Source organism: Phycodurus eques, chromosome 3, assembly GCF_024500275.1.
Source record: "Phycodurus eques isolate BA_2022a chromosome 3, UOR_Pequ_1.1, whole genome shotgun sequence".
Classification (NCBI taxonomy): Eukaryota; Metazoa; Chordata; class Actinopteri; order Syngnathiformes; family Syngnathidae; genus Phycodurus; species Phycodurus eques.
The window spans coordinates 30,158,788-30,164,787 of NC_084527.1; positions in this window are offsets into that span (position 1 = coordinate 30,158,788).

Consider the following 6,000-nt stretch of genomic DNA (forward strand, 5'->3'; position numbering starts at 1 on the left):
AAAGTATTGAACACACCAACTGGTATTTATTTAATACTTTGTACAAAAGCCTTTGTTTGCAATGACAGCTTCAAAACGCCTCCTGTATGGATAAACTAATCGCATGCATTGCTCTGGTGGGATTTTGGCCCATTCCTCCACACATGCAGTCTTCAAATCTTTAATGGACCGTGAGTTTCAGTTGTTTCCATAGATTTTCGATTGGATTCAAGTCAGGTGATTGGCTTGGCCATTCTAGCAGCTTTATTTGTTTTCTTTGAAACCAATTGAAAGTTTCTTTGGCAGTATGTTTTGGATCATTATCCTGCTGAAATGTCCACCCTCGTTTCATTTTCATCATCTTCGTAAATGGCAGCAGATTTTTGTCAAGAATGTCTTGGTACATTTGCCCATTCATCCTTCCTTCAATAATGTTTAGTTTACCAGTACCATTTGCTGAAAAGCAGGCCCACACCATCATGTTCCCAACTCCGACCTTCAATGTTGGAATGGTGTTTTTAGAGCGATGTGCTGTGCCATTTTGCCTCCAAACGTAGTGTGCATTATGGCATCCAAAGAGTTCTATTTTGCACAGACTATATTTTCCAAGTATTTAACTGGTGTAGCGATTATAGGTCAAATAAGAATTGTAATTAATTTAGGATAAAGTAATAAGCCGGGAGCGACGTTTGCGTTACTTCCAGTTTATCGTAATTTTGATTTAATTGTTAAAATCAAACTAATGTCTCAAAAAGGGCACTACGTCGATTTTTCAAGTTTAACTTTAGGCAAAATGACGACAAACCATTTTGATCAGTCTCATAATCTGGAGGTTGCTACACTCTACGACATTTTGAGTCCTAGGTTACAGAGGTTTACTTAAATTCAGAACACACACAAAATACGACCACAAGTGGAATTTGATGGCATATTTAATGAAACACAACTACAACTACAAACTACAACAAAAACACAAGACTAAGGGTAAATGAAATAAAGAAAATAAGGCGCACGAAAATGGAAACGAGGTCATCGTGTGTGGTCGCTGGGCTAAAATAAATGAGCGTGTAAGAGTTTAATGCATTGAGTCAGAGTTTGTACTCTCACACATAGAATCATTGTTTAAACTTTGGCCGTGGCAGATGGGTTGCTGATTGTTCTCTACAAGATTTCATACTGTTTGATTTCAAATCATGAACAGCTTTCAAAATCTTGCAGAGGACCTGTCTAAGTGAGAATGGGGACACAGACACCAAGGCATACATTTGGAATATTTCTACAGAGTTTGCAAGATATAAAATGTTATCTTCCGTTAACAAACATCAAAGGTACGTCCACAATTTCTGGCGCTTGCAGTTCTTCTCAACGCCAACGGGTGGAGCCTCACGCGCATGGGTGAATATTAACCACATCGTCTTCTCCAACCATTTGGTCCGGAAAAGTGTCTGGAATCAAGATTTGAAGGGAAGCTGCTAATTAGGTTAAGGTCCACTTGACGTACACCAGGCACTGTCCTCGTTGCCGTCTCACAGCAGGGCAGTGTGGAGGAGTAGGGTTCTCAAGTGGGTGCGAGGCTCTGTGGCGCCTTGATTTGCAGAGCGCATGTCTGCTACACTGGCTTGTCCAAATGTTGTTCAGTAAACTTGAAAAGAGCTTTGACATGCTTTTTATTTTCAGCAGTAGAGTCGTGCGTGGTGAGCGTGCATTTAGGCCATGGTGGCGGAGTACATTACTCACCATTTTCCTTGTGACAACAGTACCTGCTAATTCCAGTGTTTTTGAAGCTCTCCACAGGTGGTCCTTGGCTCTTGGACACGCTTCTGATTATTCTTTGCACTCCTCTGTCAGAAATCTTGCAAGGAGTACCTGATCAAGGCAAATTTATGGTGATATGATTGGCTTTCCACTTACATATTGTGGCCCCAACCATGCTCATTGGAACGTTCAGAAGCTTAGATATGCGCCTGTAACCAATGCCAACGTTATGTTTTGCAACAATTACTTTGCGATGGTCTTCAGACAACTCTCTGCTCTTACCCATCATGAGATGTTTCTTGAGTCACACCTTGGCAATGAGACCTATTTATAGCCATCAATTTGGACTGAACAAGCTGATATTCATTTGCACTGACAGTGGGCTGGATTGCTGTTTGATTATTGATAGATTTTAGGTGTTGTCTTGGCTTTCCATGCCTTTTTGCACCTCCCTTTCTTCATGTGTTCAATAGTTTTTCCCTGTGTCATTTCACATTTTTACACACAACTTCATTTCTGATCTTATTTGTTCTACTTCTTTGTATGTATGGATTACTTGGGTTGTTCGCAACATCTGGTGAAATTTTCAGGTCAATAGCACCTTTGGAAGTAAATTTAGTGAGAAAAATATATTCGTCTGACTGGTTGTCTCCATGTAGAAGACCCACTTGTAAGAGCACATGTGTTTGTTATGTTTCACTAGCTCGGGAGCGAAGAGGTAGGTGGAGATCAAAAATCTAGTGACATAGATCAGCTCAAGAAATTTAAATGACCTGATTCAGTCAGGCTTCTTGGCAGAAAAACGTCTGGAACGTCTGCGTGGATGATTTTAATTCATATTTCACATGTTTCACGAGGCATCATAGAGCCAATATTACATCCTAAAGACTAGAAAAAGTTGGTTTGGTAAAATATGGCACCTTCAAAATAAAATTAAAGTAAGAAATACGGTGTTGATCATTTGCATATAGGAGTGCTTCTCCACTGTTTTCTGTTACGACCCCCCCCCAGGAAGAAGAAAAAAATTTGCGCCCCCCCCCCCCACCTGCAGCCAACGCGAGTACACCTCTATATAACATTGTATATAAAGGATAATCTAATCTAATCCTTATAAACATTGAAGAAAGTACAAAAGAAAGAGATATAGATTGCCATCTACTGCAGTGGAGGTGGAATTACACTTTATTCTAGTATGGCAAATCATGTTCTTCAGGGTCTCACACGCCCCCCTGGCATCGCACCCCACTATTTGAGAAGCACTGGCATATGGTAATATCAGTTCCTGTCAAAGCACTGTATCACGTGTCTGATCATCAGTTAGCTGACTGCTTTCCGACTTAGCTTAGCATTTGGCACCTCCACAGCAGTGGCCTATGTGAGACTTCATCCTTCACTTCGAGGAATGTGTTTTCAGGCACACAATACACTATAAAAGGCTATACCATGTTGGTTCAGCTGGCGTTTGACGGACGTCACATGACCCCAGTGAGTGGAAGGACACGTAGAAAAATGCCTGGCCAACCTGGCTTTAATCAACTCTTCTAAAGCTAAGCCATTTGTTTAATTTACCCAATGCCCGCTGCCGCATACATGTTTTTTAACGCTTAATGTCGAATGTGTCTGTGTGTGTGTGCAAGCGGCCGAAATGATTCTGGGCTCTCCCCTGGAGATAGTCTGAAAAGCTTGATAATCTGTGAGGGGATCAGAGTACAACCGCTGCTTCTGCACATTGAGAAGAGCAAGATGAGGTGCCTCGGGCATCTGGTAGGGATGCCTCCTGAACACCTCCCGGGTGAGGTGTTTGGGGCACACCCCAATGGGACAAGTCCCTGGGGAATACCCGGAACCCCCTGGGGAGACTATCGGCCTATCCGAATTCTACCCCTTAGCCCTTCCACGTTTGTTTTACCCCTTCCCTTTACTATAATAAAATGCTTTTTTTGTTTAAATTTGTCTGGCTTTTGATGGGTATTTGCAGTTTGAGAAGGTGGCTGTCTCGTATTTTGAAGTTGTTTATAATAAATGTTTCCTACCACATGGTGCATACATTTTTATATTAGATTTTTGTCTACGCTAGGAACACAATTTGATAGAAGGAACAACAACCAGCACAAAACACATAATAATCATTATAACAAAATTCAAAAAGAGAATATTTTAAATAGAATTAGAATAGGAAAATAAATTATTGTCACTGTCACAAGAACAATGAAAACCAGTTATTCACAGCTAACGGCTTCACAATGATGAAATACACCATTCCGTGTGTGATTATAGGCTACAGCTAAACTATACAGCAAGCGAACTTCACAGTGCTGTATTCAGAGGTGAAATTAATCATTCTAAATGTGACTTAGTTGTCTAATATTTCTGTCTCATCATTCATAAATTACAGCCCATTGTAGTGAAGTCTGCTTGCTGTGAATTTGTCACTGTAATCTGATGGTAGACTAGTGATGTGCCAGCTCGTCATAACGAGCCCTTTACCAACAATTCAAAACATGGCTAATATTTACATAGATAAAAACATGACTGTCTTCAATATGAATTTTTGTCCTCACCGCCGTATTGCAAGCAAGCGCTTCATCAGTCTGCAGGGGTGGAGTCCCATGCCAGGCCACACTTGGTTTTGAGGGCAAAACACCCCTTTGTCTTAGCCCTACCCCTTTGCCTTACAGAGAATTGGAACGTCCTCTGTTTCTCGTGGATGTGGAAAACCAAGGGCTAAGGGGTGAAAGAATTGGTAAGTGGCTGGCCCTATGTCTCAGCCTTGGGATCCCCCTTGACCAGATGGACTAAGTGGCCGGGGAGAGGGAAGTCTGGGCTTCTCTGCTTAGGCTGCTGCCCCCGTGCCCTGTTCCGGAAAAGCGGAAGAAGATGGATGGCTGGACGGATCATGATGACGTGGTCATTTTTATGGATGCAGAAGACTATCCATCACGTAAGATGATGATTTCTTTCTGAATTCTGCTACCAGTTAGTCATCCCTGTCCTGAGATGATTACCATATGCCAAGCACTATGTCAATGCAATCCTAAGAGCACGTCAGAAAGTAGTCAGGTTGTATTATGAAATAAACTAAGGAATTCTTTGCACATTTTCAAGGCTCTGTAGCATATATTGGTTGAAATTAAAATGTAATTAATTTGGAAAAAGATACGAAAGAAGGTAAACGCCTGTCTCACAGCAGGGCGGCTTCGAAAAATGCAGTTTATCAAGCCGTGGGGAGTCAGTGTGTCACCTCAGGTTGTGGGGTGCATGTCCGATATAGCTCATATGTAAATAAATTTAATACCTATAAGAATGTAGTTGTAGGGGGACTTGTTGAGACATATTTGTGTCATTTCTTGACAGGGAATTTGTTGTCGTTGTGTTTCGAGGACAAAAAAAGAAGCATGTTGGCATTTGTTTTTGTGGGATATATAGTGCAGCCGAGATGCAAATATAATTCAGAGGCAAAACCATCAATGGAAGTAAGAAGTAGGAAGACGCTCGATCACCAAAAAAAAAAAGAGCTTTTTTAAAATTTTAAATTTGACACATCTGGTAACGCTAACTCCGTTGTCATTCCTTTAAAGCTTTTGTGTCATTTAATGTACATATTTTATTAGTTGTTGGGGCTTTTTTTTTTTGCTAAAAGAAAATATGGAAACTGTGAAGTAAAGAATGTCAATTTTATTTTTTAACTACAGTACTGTGTTGTAAAATTGAGAACTTCCATAGAAGAACATTCAGGAATTAACAAATCTTAATATTGAGTTTTGGAAAGTCGGAATCTAAAATGATATTTAATTTGAAATCTGAAGCGGCACTTTTTTATTTTTTTTTAGTTTGATAAAACCATCACTTGTCAAACGCTTGCCCGGAACAATAACCTTCATGCTGAGCTGTGATTGCAGTCTCATGATGGGGTTGTTAGGTCTAACTGGGCTGAAAAGGTGGTTGAAATTAGTGCTAAGCTTTACAAAACAAGACAAAAATAGAAAATACACTTCTGAAAATCATGTCATGTCATTAATAGGGCATCAGACGTATGCAGTTGTTTTTTTAAATGTGTACATTATGTCCAATGTTAATTTGTTATCTATCCTCTAATTCTAAAATGTGTACCTGGAATTAGTTGTTATATAATTATGTTTCTTTATTAAGCACATTTTTGGGATGGGTTGGGAGGAAACCCACAGCAGGAGCTGGGAGAACATGCGAACTCCACACAGGTGTGGCCGGATTTGAACCCGGGTCCTCAGAACTGTGAGGCAGATGTGC